General features: G+C 37.2%; 1 protein-coding gene across 12 annotated transcripts in view; it reads right to left on the bottom strand.

The window, feature by feature from the left end:
• Positions 1-16,181, bottom strand: part of PLCB4 (phospholipase C beta 4) — a 410,467-nt gene that overhangs the window by 376,187 nt on the left and 18,099 nt on the right. For 4 of the 12 annotated variants that reach the window (XM_030821969.1, XM_030821962.1, XM_030821963.1 and 1 more), the window contains exon 2: positions 6,336-6,391. The exons of 7 other annotated variants lie outside the window; for them this stretch is intronic. The gene's annotated coding sequence lies outside the window, so the exon portion shown is untranslated. Of the gene's footprint in view, positions 1-5,961; positions 6,315-6,335; positions 6,392-16,181 lie in introns of those variants that run through there. One more of the 12 variants, XM_030821968.1, reaches the window with a different exon arrangement.

Genomic DNA, 16,181 nt, shown 5'->3' with positions numbered 1-16,181 from the left:
GAAGAGAAGAACAAAGGCAGTAGGAGTGAGTACATGTGGTTCCTACAAGTCCTAGACTTAATTATCATCATTGCCTTCATAGCTTATGTGGAAGTGACAGCCATGCAGCTATTTTATGCAAACTTTTTTTGGTGTTCATAATAATCCTGCTGAATAGCACCTTTAAACCCCAGAGAATATGGCAGGAGAGATTAAATCATCTGTCTCAGGTTACAAAGTGCTGATATTAATAATGTCTTATTTTTATTCAAGCTATAGCCCCCCAAATATGCTCTGGCATTATTAAGAGGAAAAAGTAGGTATATTAAGTCAACAGAAATAAACTGTTAACATAAGTAGTTATTTATGTTTATTAAGCACTTTTCCCCTAAAGAACTAAAAACATTTCAAATGTATCAGCATGCATAAAACCTCCATTAATAACCTTACAGGTATACAGTTGCTATTTCCATATTATAGAAGAAGAAAATGGTATTAGTTAATACACAGTAAACTAAAAAGCAAAAACATTAAATCCCTAATTCTTCATCTCTGCCAAGCAATCATTTACATGTCATGCCAAAAGCAAAATGTATATCTCGAACCACCACCTTTGCTGCTTTTAAATGAGTATCAAATACTTTCTCCTTCTGTTGTAATCTAAGATGATTTTGTATCATTGTTTCCCCTTTCCATCTTCATTGGCTGCCTCTATCGTCTATATAGAACTATTAAGCCTGGGAAATGTTTTCTAATAAGACCATCAACCATTTTCTATACATTTATGAAGCAAAAGTAGTCACTGAACTTGCATTCTCAGTTACCGCAATCTTTGTAGTGATCCAAGAGGATTAAAAACTCACTCAAAATGCTGATTTACAGCCAGGTGCGGTGGCTCATGCCTGTAATCCTAGCAATTTGGGAGGCTGAGGCGGGCAGATCACCTGAGGTCAGGAGTTCGAGACCAGCCCGGCAAACATGGTGAAAGCCTGTCTCTACTAAAAATACAAAAATTATCTGGGCATGGTGGCAGGCACCTATAATCCCAGCTACACAGGAGGCTGAGGCAGAAGAATCACTTGAACCTAGGGAGCAGAGGTTGCAGTGAGCCGAGATCATGCCACTTCACTCCAACCTGGGTGACAGGGCAAAATTCCATCTCAAAAAAAAAAACAAAAACGCTGATTTACAAAACTGGCAAATTGTTTTTACAATGAGGCACTAAGCTCTCCTCTAACTCTTAGACCTATTTGTAAGCAACACTAGGCAATATGTAGGGAAATGTATGTAGGCCATAATCATACTCAGGTATAAGCCATGCTACTACTCAATGCAAGAAGATGATTCCACATAATGGGCAACTGAAAAATGAAAAAATGTCAGCTAATACCTGATAAAAAGAAATAATGAGATTTATGTGGCTGAATGAGGGTGTACAAGGGTAATGTCAGCTTCTGCAATGAACAAATCTGAAAACACATAAAGAGTTAACATAATAGAAGCTTATTTCTCTTTCTTGCTCACATAATTTATGCTCCATCTTTCATTGTATAGAGTTTGTTACTGGGAAAGACTGCAAATATGACTATTAAAGATTTTCTGTTCAGTAACATGTGGATTCCTGAATAGGAATAGTGAGGAGCCATCCATAATGCAATGATTTAGACTCAGGTTCACTTAATCCTGTCTCTTACCATCCCCTCAGGCCTCCCAGTCATCTGCATCTAACCACAGGAAAGAGGACAATAGAGCCTGGGGTTTCGAAGCCTTGTCCCAGATTTGCCCTACAGGTCTGTTCACACTGTGTTGGTGAGAACAAGTCGTGTAGCTCTCACCTACATACAAATGGAGGCTGTTCCACCAGTCTCTCTGGTTGGGTGGCTGCTTCACACCATACTTCTTTTCTATTGAGGGCTGAGCATAAGTTATGACGGACAGCAGGCAACCTCTGTCCCTGGGGTAATGGTTCCACTGCCAGGCAAGCCTCTGACCAATTATCATGAAACATGAAGAAATGGGCCACCAGAAACTTCACCTCACAGGCGGGCAGCCTACCCACGTAAAAATCACGCTTGGGATGAGGAATCCCTCCATGGGCGACACACCGTAGCATTCTACGGAGGAAGCTGTGGCACTGTTGAGATGACGCAGATGGTCACACAGCTGCTGTGTGCACGAAAGTGGGAATCAGTGCACAGGAGGAAGAGACAATATGCTTAAGAACTCAAAACATAACGTGAAACAATATGTGAGTCTATCTGTTCTGGAAAAGTAATAAAACAGGCATATCAGCCTAGCCAAGTAGGAATCAGAAGAAGAGTGATTATTCACAGGCAACAGTTTTGATTACATTGTGCATATAAGAAACAGAATTATAAACACAATTCTCTATCAAAATCAAAAAATGGGGTTGCTCCATTACTAAACCCATGTGGGATGTTTGAAATTCTGATATATGTATTCTTCCATTAAAGTATATTCCTTTCCATTAAACAAGTCAGCATATCTTCCTTGTGTTACAGCTAAGTGGTTTCTTTTCATTTTTTTTTAATTTTCCTGTTATGAGGTTTGAGGTTACAGTGAGCTGCAGTCATGCCACTGCCCTCTAGCCTGGGCAACAGAGCAAGACCCTGTCTCTAAAAAAATTAATAATAACAAATAAAATTAAATTGTCCTGTTATTATTCCATGTAAGGAGAATGTCCATTAGAACAAGGGAGACTAGTCCGGCTCCTTTCACTCATGGGAAGGCTGTTTCCATTAGTATTGCTTTTGTTCCCAGTAACTAACTCTGTTTCCTCTACTGCACTGTTGGTGCTGGTCACCACAGGTGGCTCTGGACCTGCCACCATGGTCCTGCCTGCACCAGTGATGGGCAGAATTCCAAACCATTGCCTCTCTAAGCCACCTCTCCAGAGCCCCAGTCCCAGATGTGACAAACCTGAAGTCCCATGAGTGTGCCTACTTGCTGGCAGACATCAAGAAAAACACAAAAGTGGGCATTTCTGCTTGGAAAGTTAAGAGAAACGGCACTTTTATCCACCCAGCTTCACACAATGACGAATGCCCCCAAATTCAGAAAAAGGATTCAGATGCCAAGTAGCCCAAATGGGGATAAATGTCTACTGTACAAACAATAAAATGTTAACTCAAACTGGCACATGGACCCCTGCTGCTTGTCAGGGCATATGGGCCACAACGAAAGGGAGGGGAGCTGGAAGATTATGGGGAAACAATTTTCTTTTCCACACATTCACTCAGGACTCCTGTCCATAAAAATCTCCCAGGATTTATAGGGCAAACCAGGCTTTGTCTTCTCCATTCCATGCCAGGACCCCAGGGGCAAAGCCCCTAGGAATAGCTTTGTGGTGTTGGTACTACTAGTGGCATGGAGCAGTCCTAGTGATGACAATTGTCCCCAGTACTGTCAAAAAAAAAACTTTCTGTGATGATGAGAATGTTCTGTGTGCTGCCCTCTAGCCATATGTAGCTAATGAGCATGTGAATTGTGACTGGTGTAAATGATGAACTCAATTTTTAATTTTCTTAATTAAAATAACTATATGTGGTTAAATTTAAATGACCACGTGGCTACTAGCTTTCGTACTGAAGAATACATCTAACCAACCTACCATACAAGACAATGGACTGCTTAAAAGTTTTTAGAAGAAAGTTCCTCCATTGCCCCAGTAACCTAATCTAATATCTAATAAACATCTGAGTATTTCTTTTTTCTGACTGTTTAAAAACATTCTGGCCCTGTCTTGCTCGAATCATGAATCCAATCTTAACATGATTCAGATACCTTCCTCATGTTCTAGAGCAACAATTTTCAACTTGTTTGATTATGAGAACCCATGTTTAGTGTCAAAATGAATTGTTAGCCATTTATAATAGTAGTATAAATGGTAGTAGTATAAAGTAGCTTTAATTTCTATTAGGAAAATACATTATAATAAAAAAGCTCCTCTTAATTCAGTAACACTTCATATTCATATATATTGCCTTATAGCAGGAATGATACAGAGTTTTAAAATAGTCATATATATATATATATATACATACATATATATATATGAGACTATTTAATACATAAGACATCCTTGGAATTAATTGCCACATACTCCAGGACTTTTACAATACTCCACAGCCTCCTGGGCTCTGTCACCCACATAGTTGAGAAGCCTTTTCAAGACTGTGCTCCTAACTGTCTGGCTACCTTGCAGATATGTGAGTTTTTATTCCCAAGAGGGATTTTAGATTAATGTTGGATAAATGCGAAAAAGCAACTTTCCTAGTAGTTCAAAGTCAGATTTTTTCTATATATCTATATGCTAGCAGATACACGATACGGATGATTTACGCTGCGGTTAAGTCCAATTATCATTCAAAGACGATCAAGGTCTAATAATCTGTATTTCCTAAAAGTGTATTTTTATAACTCAGCATTTATATCATACTTATCAGCTCTTTTGCAGTCATCATTCTATCAAAGATTATCCTCACTCTCTGTCTTTGATTAACTCATGTTTCTCTGTATCATCTTTGAAGCCAAAATTTGAATAAATAATCTGAGAAAAAAAAAACACTTATTTAACTATTATGCAGTAAATTCACTGCAATTAATCGCATACAGCAGGTTTTTGAATTTCAATTTTGAAGCAAATTCGCAGCAATCTCTCTAGTCTCTGTAAGTTCACTCTGGTAGCATACTCTCATAGGGTTTATTTATGTCCAAATGCCAAATTTACACGGGTGGTTCTATTTATCTTAAATGGGCCAAACATTACAACCCAGCTTCAACTCCTCTATTTCCAATTTGGAAATCAATGTATGTTTGTTCTCCACACTAGATTTCCAGTGACCTAGTAGGACCATAATCTTCACTTTTTGCTGTATCTAGAGGTGGGTGCTTTATAAGCAACATGTGAGCAACTGCTTGGTGAGCTCTGTCAGAGGAGAACCAAGCCATTCCCAGGGCAGAGATGGCTGGGAGCTAGCTGGATGGGTAATTAAAAGCTGGAGGTGAATGGCCACTCTGGTGAGGTTGCAGAAGAATGAGGAAAGACACCATCAGCATCACGAACTTGTTATTATAATTAAATCAGGACAAACTGTTTCTGCAGCCTAACTTCTCAGCCCAGAAATGATCTAAGAGCTAAAATCTTACAGTCTGAGAGCAAACTGGAGGATAACATGAAAGGATAATGGCACAAGGTCAGATTTGACCACTGTGACCTTAAAACACCCCCCAAATCTCTGAGGCAGTCCTGTGGTTTGGGGTGACAGCCCCATGGGACCCACCATACCACTCATGCCTAGCAGTTTCCCAGTCTGCACAGGCACTCCCTGAACGCATGGCTCTAGTCAGAACCAAGTCCCCAACTACACCTTTCAGAATGGGAGAGGCAGTCCATATTTCAGAATAAAAAGTATGAGATAAAAACCAACAACAACAAACAAAGGCCAGGCACTGTAGCTCTTGCCTGTAATCCCAGCACTTTCGGAGGCCAGGGTAGCCAGATCACTTGAGATTAGGAGTTCGAGATCAGCCTGGCCAGCATGGTGAAATCTCATCTCTACTAGAAACACAAAAATTAGCTGGGCGTGGTGGCGGGCACCTATAGACCCACTTACTTCGGAGGCTAAGGCAGGAGAATCCCTTGAACCCAGGAGGCAGAGGTTGCAGTGAGCCAAGATCACGCTACTGCATTCCAGCCTGGGTGACAGAGCAAGACTCTGCCTCAGAAAAGAAAAAAAAAAAAGAAAGCCAAAATGGCTCCTAGGCTAGTATGAATTCACTCCATGAAATTCGGAAACCTCTTGCAGGCTCTGTATGGACTACAAAAAGATACCATACACCCAAGAATGCCCCCAACCTTATTACAGCTGACAAAGTATCCAGCAAATCACAATCCACACTCTGAAAAATAAATCTCACAACATAAAATGAAAGATATCACATTTTTTACTGGCCACAGACCATTTTACATTTCCACACTGTCTTGGTTTCCTAGAAAGATGTCACCCACTGAAAAAGACAGGAACACATTTCATCAAGATGAGCTGAAAGAAATGTATTGCAATTAAAAATGGATCTGCTGAGAAGCATTCACTTATTATACATCACATACATTGACTGCTGTAGACATCAACTTTTGTCTCAAAATAGTCATTCTTTAAAAAGACTGGCAAACTTAAATATTGAATTTAGAAAGATGAATCTCAGGTTTTAATTCAATTCACAATGGCACGTGTTAGTGGCATAAAAGAATGCTTCTCGATTAAATCATCTGGGTTGTAATTTATTCAAGATAAAATTTTTTTAGTCACAAATTAAAAAGCATATACACCTACCTTCTTAAGGGAGATCACATTTTCAGGATTCTGTACCAGAGAGAAATCATCTTTTCCTGTGAAGAAAAAATAGAAGAAAAACTACCTACTAGTAACAATAAATAGCAAATGTGAATTTTTAAGACCAGCCTATAATCTTATCATGTTGTGCTTCATTTATAATATTAAACAAATGGAAATCTTTAAATTAGACTTGAAATATTTCTTCATTTCTAACTACATAAAACATTTTACAGATTTTGATTCCAATGATTTGCTTTTTAAAGAACAAAATGGATAAAATCAAATGGAAAATGGATAAAAATAAATGAAAATTGCTCAAAATTAGAATTATTTACTTCACATCAATCCCAATGACATATTTTCAAACATTTTGTTTAATTCCATAAAGTAAATGTATAAACAAAGAAGGAAATAGATAAAACTCCACTCTCGTTTCTCCTTTTCCAGTGGGAAAATGAGGTGAAAAGGTTCTGATGGGCTGTGTAGGTGACAGAAGGTAACAGAACTATAAGCTGCTACCTCCTTCTATTGATTTTTTATTGTCCAAGCCAATAAACTATATTTATGGGCTCTGTTTTTCTTAGCTAAGACTTTTAGATTACAAAAAAACTACATAAAAATTAAAATAAAAACAGGATACCTCTGATTTTATTTTACATGTATTACTTTCAATAAACAATTGACACAGAAACCTACTAGTCACTAATAAATACTAAATGACTTTTCAAAATCACTTGTTAATATAAATTATTTTAACTTTACATATTCAAGCCAAAATAAGAAAGTAAATGGTTTAGTTTAATGTAAGTTAATCATCCACTACTATAAACTGTTTCCAGTGAAATCTAATTAAAATGACCAATGGGATAATGTTCACAGGAATCTAATTCTGACTCTGACCATGATATATGTTTGGTTCCATCTGTAATTATCCCAATGAGGATAATGATATATAGATTCAGAAACAATGACCAGGATTCTGACCCAAAAGAGCTCCAAAGATTTGAAATGACTGCCTGCCAATGCATAAATTCAAGGAGACATCAGTCCAGAGGAGTCCCTCTCGCCAAATGAGAAATCCTCCATTAGCTTGTGTTTGCTTCACTTCAGAATAAAAATCCTTTTTAAACTTTAAATAAGAAATTCTCACAACATCCTACTGAAAGGATCATGAACCCTGCAACCACCTCCATGTCTGCAAATAGCCAAGATGAGTTCCACTCTTCTTGGCCAAGCTTAGCTAGCTGCAGAACCTCTCTCCTTCAAAGCAACACCAATGCCCCATGTGGACCTCCCAGTGTAAGCCAGCATCTGGGGCCTTTCCTCTTTCGCTCTTCACCACTTCATATGCCAACCAGCAGTACTTTGGTGCCCTTCACTGCCAATACAGTATAGTGATGGTAAGAGCTGCCTGTTCTATTTTCCGCAACTACAGTTGCAGGTAAGCTCTGCTAACGAAAGAAAGCCAAGATAGCTAAGAAAGCCACGATGAACTGATGATCAATACGGACACATGGGTCACTGCACGTACGCTAAGCCAAATCATAATCTATGACATAGTAACAACTGGGGTGGGGCCACTTATAGATCTTCAGTTCATAACGGACCAACCAGAAATAATACATCTATTTTTGCTTCAAATATGGATTTGTTTCAAAACAATCCAGTTGGGGTCACTGATGGGGAGGAGTAATGGATGAAACGAAACTGACCGTAAGTTTGTTATAGTGTAATGATGGATATATGAAGGTTCACTGTGATATTCATTGTACTTTTATGTATATTCAAAATGTTCCATAAGTTTTTTAAATGTTCATTCGATGGGAATTATTTGTGAAAATACAGAGAGAAATGCACGTAACTATCACAACCTTTCTGTTTTTCAAATACTCTCTAACAAAAAAAAAAAAGAAATACTTTAGGCAAAAATTTTAAAAATCAAATATCACACTAGGAAAAATGAAAAGCTTATAGGTATGGTTTTAAAAAATCATCAAAATGGCTTTGAATATTTATTTCAATATTCCAAAGCCAAATAACAAATATATATTTAGTTGCAATAAATCTTCTGTTTCTTTTTTTATTTTAGGTATCCTGCTTTGAATTAAGTAACATCAACATAGGAACACTGGCTATCTCATGCTTGTCAGAAATTGTAGGTAGTTAAATACACCTTTGATTAATGTAATTGGGGAAATGAATAACATATCATTAGTATCAATGTGATGTTTCATGAACAAATTCTTTCTAATTCCAAGATCCAAGAGGGAACAATTTTTTTAAAAATCCTTTATTCATGGCAAAGATTTGGGACCACAGATATAAATTATCAGATCTGCTACCTGCTTATCCTAGCTCAGTGATCTGTCACTGTGAAACAGCCAAAAGATGGGCACTTTACGGATTATACCACTCAATTTGACTAAAATTTGAAAGAGCCAAAAAGGGGCCAGGTGACACTAAAGCTGAGCTTTCACAACAAGCAGGGAAAGTCACAAACAAGTAAAATCATCCTCACAGCCTAGGAATTTGATTTACTGACCCCGCCAGATGCCACTACTGGAAACCTGACCCTAGCCATAAAATAAAAAGCAGGATTTATGTCATGGTTTGGGGAAAGACCATGTGTAAAGCTGTGCCAAGCCTACATCAAAGATAAACCAGGTGCAAGAAGAACCACACATTCCCTCTGAACAGAAAACACACCGAGATCTAACACTGAATCCTAACATGAGATGTGATGATTAAAAACAAGAAAATAAAAAACATAGTTCATGGTCTTCTATTTTCTTTTGCAAGCTTTCCTGGCCTAAAACAATCTGTTTCCTTTCCAATAAAGAAACAATGCCAAACTCTGAAAAGGAAATTTGTCTGACTTAATGGGTAAGCATTTAAAGCTGCAAAAGGGAGTATTATGGGAAAACCAGAGCAACTCAGCCTCAGGAGGCAGGCTTCCAAATTTATCGGTAAAAGGATTGAGGGTCAGAGGAGGGAGGGTAGGGGTGACAATTACGAACGAGTTACATGACGGAGGTCAGCTAAACAAAATTCAGTTGTTTTCAATTTGAAAATCACAGTTCTAGCCATTTACTACATGAGCTAAGAGAAACATCCATTAGCTCGCATCCATACTTACATATTTTACATTCATGCACCCATAATATGAGGACTAGTTTTACTAAATTTGCAATGGTATATCCTAAGGCCTTATGCTTTTAATAAATATGTGTCAAATAAGTGAATGAATGAAGTAGCATCTAATACTTACCAAATCATGAAATCTAAAACTAAGGTAGTAGATGTGACAAAAACAAAATTCCCAGGTATGGTGGCTATAGCTATTTGTCTAGCCAACATTGATAACATTAGGAGCCAATATACTAAGCTAAAACGATTTGTTTTCCCAGATACTATGGCAGCTAGGGAGAGCCACATGACACAGTTTTGACCAATGAGATACAAGAGAGAGAGCTCTGAGAAAGTTCATTCTTATGATGTAAACAAGTCCCAATCCCTCATTTCCTGGAAATAGCTCCTGAGTGGTGCAGAGCCATCTCACACCTATGAAGACAAATAAATGCTAAATGTTGAGGAGTGGAGAGAAAGATAGAAGGAACCTGGTTCCCTGATGGCACTGCTGAGATGCCACATCTGCCCAAAATGCTTAGATTACTAAGCCTGCATTTCTCTTAAACTTCTGTTAGTTTAGGCTGCTGTTTTCTATCACTCACAGCCGAAAATATTCTAATATATACACCAGCAATAACTTATTTTCCCCTTTCTGTATCCTCAGAAGCTGCTCCTATTTTAACTGACTGCGATGCACCCTATAACTGCTCAGTAACAGATACGTCACCATTGCAGTGGAAAACTCATCAACAGTTTCCACTTGTCAACACTAAGGATGTCTCACCCAACAGGCTCACCAAAAGGCTTCAGAGAGAATCAAAAAAGCCTCAGAAACAACAAGGCACATCACTCTACTGAGCCACACTGTGCTTTCCTAAGGGCCATTACATTCTGATATGAACAATGCAAAAGAGAATGATAACAATGCAAAAGAGAATGATGACAAAAAAGACAGCAATGCTATTCCAGTGACCAAAGAAATGAAGAATCTTCTAAGTTAAGACAGTCTTAACCTGTCTCACAAAGAAAAGTAAATATATTTAGGGGCATGGCTAGATTAAACACCAGAAATGGAACATCACTAAAAAACAGAAAACAAGAACATGAAAATACCTCTCGAGGGCTGAAGGGCTGACCTGATTCAAATGCTGCTACTCTGCTTTATAGGGCCTCAGAAATGCACCTTCTGTGGAACTTAAAATTCCACAGTAACTTCTATTATCTGTGGATCTCTCTTGATACAACATAAACTCCTAGACCTCAGGAAGCAAGCCAGTAACAAGTATTGACAAATGCTGAATGAATGAAGAAGCAAAACTACATAGAAATTACTTTTCCAAGAGACTTTATGAAAAGCATGCAGTCCTCAAAAAGAAAAAAAAATCTGTAAGCATCACTTCTAGAAATATAATAATGAGTTGAAATAATTGTGTATTTAATGGTCAAATGTCTGTAGAAAGAAAAGAACAGAACTACAACTAAGAGGTAGCTATTATTGTATAAACCAGGTGAGGTGTTAGGCACTTTGCATCTGGTATTTCGTGCAGTCTTCACCGCTCCCCAGTTAGGCACTAGTCTCTCTCCTTTCCCATGAGGACGAGTTCAGAGGGAGCTTTGGAGCTCACCTGAGGTCACATTTCTAGCAAAAGACACACTGGATACTCAAACCTAGGAAGGTCAGAACCTAGGAAGGTCAGCTCTCACATTTCTGCTGTACAATGCTGCTTCTCACTTTTGTCCTTATGAAAGTATTATTTATAAACTGCATACCTACATTAGCTGAGGGAACATTCAAAGGAAACTTCAGTCTATGGCCAAAAACATAAGCAAGGTGAGGCTCCATCATAACCTCAAGAACAATTACTGTGTGCCCAAATCATAAACCAGATGTGGTTCCACATGACCCAGATAGTGACTTTCTCTAGCTCATTTTACAGCTGTCAAGACTTATAAAGGCTCTACATACCTATGGCATGTTTTTTTTTAAAGCTACCATGTACTTGTATGACCTAGAAATCATAAAAAGAAACCTATGAGTCAACGGCATTAGTTTCTCTCAGAAATCAGCCCTCTCCCATGTATGGTACAAACACCCCAGCTCTCCTGTCACATTTACAGAACATGTGGCACCAAGACCCTGGGGACCCTGGTCTCTGGGGAGGCTTACAAATAAAACCCACTGTGTCTGTGAATACAACATACCGAATTAATTGAAGCAGTTTAAAATAATGAATTCATTTGAACCAAAAAGAGAAACAAATCTACTGTCAAAAGAAAACAGATTGAATGTATATTGCAATAGGCTCCTAACACTTTGCATTGAATAACTACTACCTCTTTGAAGTTGGTGAAAACTCCCGTGAAAATATTTATCCAGTAAACATCTCAGTGAAATAAACTGTGATGACTCCAAAGAAACCGAATTTAACAACTTTATAAATTCTCATGGAGAACAAATAGAATCACCACCCCCGAAACATTTGGTAATTATTTATACACAATATGCTCACAGTCTGTGATGAACGTGCAGAGATGCAAAAGTTACTGGAGTATATTAGCTTAAACATAAGCTTCTTTACTCTGCCATTTCAGGTTAACTTTTCCAGCAATTTTTTAGTAACACAGAGTATTCTGCAAGTCCTCACTTCTACCACGGAAGCTATCTAATACCCATTTGTAAAAAAAAAAAAAAAAAAAAAAAAAAAAAAAAAACATTAAAAACGTGTTAGAAGCCAAACTTATTTTGGGATAGTTATCAGGTGACAAAGCACGCTTCCATTTTTTTCCTCACCCTTTCTATTAGTTAGTTATCTATTATTTTAAGATTTCCCATACACATACATTTGAAAAAAAAATATGATTTTGTAAAAGGATGTTGAGTCTTTTCCCAAATAATGGCTCGATTCTCTTTGGAAAGATAAACAAATCCTTCTTTTTTTTTTCAGTAATGCATCATTTCAATACTTTCCCATGACACAGACAGAGACACAGACACACACACACACACACACACACACACACACACACACACACACAAATAGTATTCTCAATTAAATAACACTATAACACTCACAGTTTTTCTCCTATACAGTTATTTTTCAATGTGTTCAATCTTCACCAAAGGCCAATGATTTTTAAAAACAGGCTTCATAACAAAAGAAATGGGTAGAAGATACTTTCACAAAGACACTATCAGGCCATAGTTCAGAAAGAACTCTGCATACAACTTCTTTAAAAATCTCTGCTCCAAAACTTCAAGCTTTCTAGTAAATTAGGACTCCTTTGTGAATGCTTACCTTGCTTAAAGTATACCTTGAAAAGTAGGACAAAAGCATCTCCCTTGCATTTAACCCCACCATCATACTGACACTGCTCATTTACACAATGAAATATTGAGGTCCACATTAACTGCTATAAGCAATTCCAGGGTTAGAACTAAAAACAGGATTAAGTGTGAAAATACTTCCTTATTCACCAGCTAACTTTATTTCTTTCTCCACATCTTAAACTAATTCCTAACAACTGACAAACGCTCCAAATATTATACAAATATCTAGTCTACAAATAAAGCTTTAGGAGTTATATTAAGCAGATTTCTGATGATATTGGACACAATCTTAGAACCACTTCCTACATACAAAGTCTAGCCATGAATTATTAGTTTTAAACAGAAAATTAAGTGAGCTGATTAAATATAGATCAAAGGAAGTTCCACCATGAAAAGATCAATTTTTGTCACTCATGGAAAAAATGTATCAATAAACAAAAAGCAATCTGGTGTTTCTCATTCTGGCCTATATTTGTTACCACCTATTATAATTAGATTAAAGGTAGTTTTGCCTTCTTCCCTTCTTCCTTGTGCTTTTAAGTTATTTTCCAATGTTTTTTATATAATCACATATTTTATAAGTACCAAAGTTATTTTTAAAAATCTTAGACGCTACTGAGATATAATCTCCTTTTAATTAGGATAAAGCACATGTTAATATATTTTTAAATATATTGATAATTAACTAGTCAAAATTAAATTTATAACTTTAAAATAACTTCTTATCATATTGTCACCTATAAATTCTGGTACAAAATCACATTAAATCTTTTAAGGTTATTTTGTACTTTGAAATAAGCTAACTAATGAACTGATACATACATTTCATATTCATCTATTTCTGCTCCAAAAATTAGGGGAAATTACCTGTTTCTTGTTCCAAACCATTCTCCTTTATCTGTGCTATTTATTATTTGCCAACTCTTAAAGTATATTTTTATATTTTATATGTTATATGACATCATTATGTCATTTCTTTCTCGGACAGTTATATTAGTACTATAAAATACATATTTATATGTCTGCATATATATGCAGAACTATATATATATTCCTCAAAAAAGTACACATTTACATATATATACATTGATGAATATACCTATATGATCTGTACTGTTTAGAGATTTCCAGCAGAAGTGCCTGTCAATCCAGTTTCAGGTTTTATATAGGCCAACCTGACCAACTAGTTTGACAAAGCTAACAGTAGTTTTGAATTCTATTTTTTTCCACTTAAGTGACCCATTGTTTAACCAAATCAGTAAAGAATTTTGCAGATTAGCAACCTCATTCCTCTTATTATATTGGTCACCTTTACCTTCCCCAGAGACCAATATCCTGCAATCACCATGACTTAATTCATTAAGCATTTATTTGGTACTTAGTATTTCTCATAACTGTGAAGGGAGAAGCTTACAGAGTGTGGCAGTTCACAAATTACAAATGTAGCTGAAGGTTTAACACTTATCTGTGCATCTTACTATTAAGCCAGTAATCTCTAAATTCTTCTAATGATGAGAATGGGAATTATTGCTTCAATTTTCTGCTAATGTTTCAATGCCAAAGGTGATATGAAGAGTTCTTTGTGTATGTCCATAGCGCTTGCTACAAATGGCCAAGCCAGTCCAGAGATCACCTCCAGAGTCTGCGTATGAGAAGAACTGCACTGCAGCAAACTCTTCAAAGAAAATTCAACAGATCCCTTTGCTTCTCTCTCTAACACCTCATAAGGAAGGCAAAAAAAAAAAAAAGAAAAGAAAATTAAAGAAAAGCCATAATAAATTGAGGCTATCTGCAATGACAGAGGCTGATATTCTATTCCCTGCCTGGATGCCTGCTTCAGTGCAGAAGCCATGGCATGTGCATCAGATTGGCTGGCTGATGCCACCTGCAAGGCAACAGAGCCCCAGTAGAAGTAGAAGCAGGCTGTGCCCTCAGGGTCTGATAGTGTTAAGATGAGAGGTTTTCTGTGGACCACGTGAATACTATGGAAGGTTTTCATGTTTGAATGATCCTGAAAAGCCTCCATCTGAGTGGGCTGCCTGGACAAGGACACAGAGACACTCCAGTGATCTTCCACTGGAATATGAGGAGCTGATATTGCAGTGCTCAAAGCAAATAATGGCACAATGCCAATGGACCTGCAAGGGCACTCCAAAAAATCCATCAGGGTGTGTATGAAAAAGAACTGGCCTTGAAAACAAACAGCACCTGCTAAGTGCAGTAGCCTTGGCCCCTTTTATGTCCCCCGTGTCAACTCTGGAGGAGCCAGATAATGTGTAGGAGAGGAAGAGAGGAGAGTTAAACTAGGAATTCCTTTTCTTCCCTCCTGCTGATCACTAAGCCTGGGCTCAAGCCTAAGAATGAAAAAAGGGGAGAAGCTACAAACTGGATGGGAAAATGGAAGTTTTGATTTACATTGTACTACATTTTTCTAATATTTGAAAATTAGGTTGTTCCAATACTGTAAAATGACTGAAAAGCTATAGGATCTGCCAAAAAAATATCATTCAAAGTACAGGAGAGGAGAGAATAAAGCTATTTTCTGTTTATGTCTTACTAAGTGTGGCCCATCCAACAAACCAATTATACTAAGTATACAACCTATGTATAATATAAAAGAAGTCTTGTGACTTTTTTCCATAAAGTTAAATCTGAAAGAAAACCGAGAAGATACAGAAACATCAAAATGCAAATGTAATATATTTCATAAAGTGTTAACCACAGAATATAATTATATCAACAACTTTAAATGTAAATGGACTAAACATTCCATCTATATGGCAAAGATTATCAGAATGGGTTTTTCAAAAGCAAGAATCAACTATATGCTCTCTACAAAGAGACACATTTTAAACGGAAACACACAAATAAGTTGGAAGGATGAAAAAAGTTATATCATGCAAACAGTAAGCAAAATAAAGTTGAACTGGCTATATTAATACGACAAAATAGACTACCACACAGAGGATTACTAGAGACAAAGAGAAACACCTCCTGATGATAAAAGGGTAAATATAAAAGAAATAGTTCTACAAGCCTAAGCCCTTCATTTAAGAGAGCTAAGTACACTGAAATCAGTGATTGAAATGACTTGCTCAAGAACACATAATCAGCTAGGGCAATGGCCAGCTATAAGTCACTTCTCCCAATTCCCTTTTCAGAACCTTTTCCCTACGATCGGTGCTCCTAATCTGAGCTCATTCAACGTGAAAGCAACCAACCTATTTGATCAAAACTGTCAACTTGGTAGCTAGGCAAACACAGCCTTGGAAGGAGGGGAAGATCACATGGAAAGGGTAGAAGAGGGTAGAATCCTGAGCAGGGTCTGACTCCAGCTGAGGCGCTGCAAGTTGCTAGTTATGTGGCCCTGAACAAATTACTTAAAT

Source organism: Nomascus leucogenys, chromosome 11 (assembly GCF_006542625.1).
Source record: "Nomascus leucogenys isolate Asia chromosome 11, Asia_NLE_v1, whole genome shotgun sequence".
Lineage (NCBI taxonomy): Eukaryota > Metazoa > Chordata > Mammalia > Primates > Hylobatidae > Nomascus > Nomascus leucogenys.
Note: the sequence above shows the minus strand (reverse complement) of the source record. Positions and strands in the feature narration are given on the sequence as shown.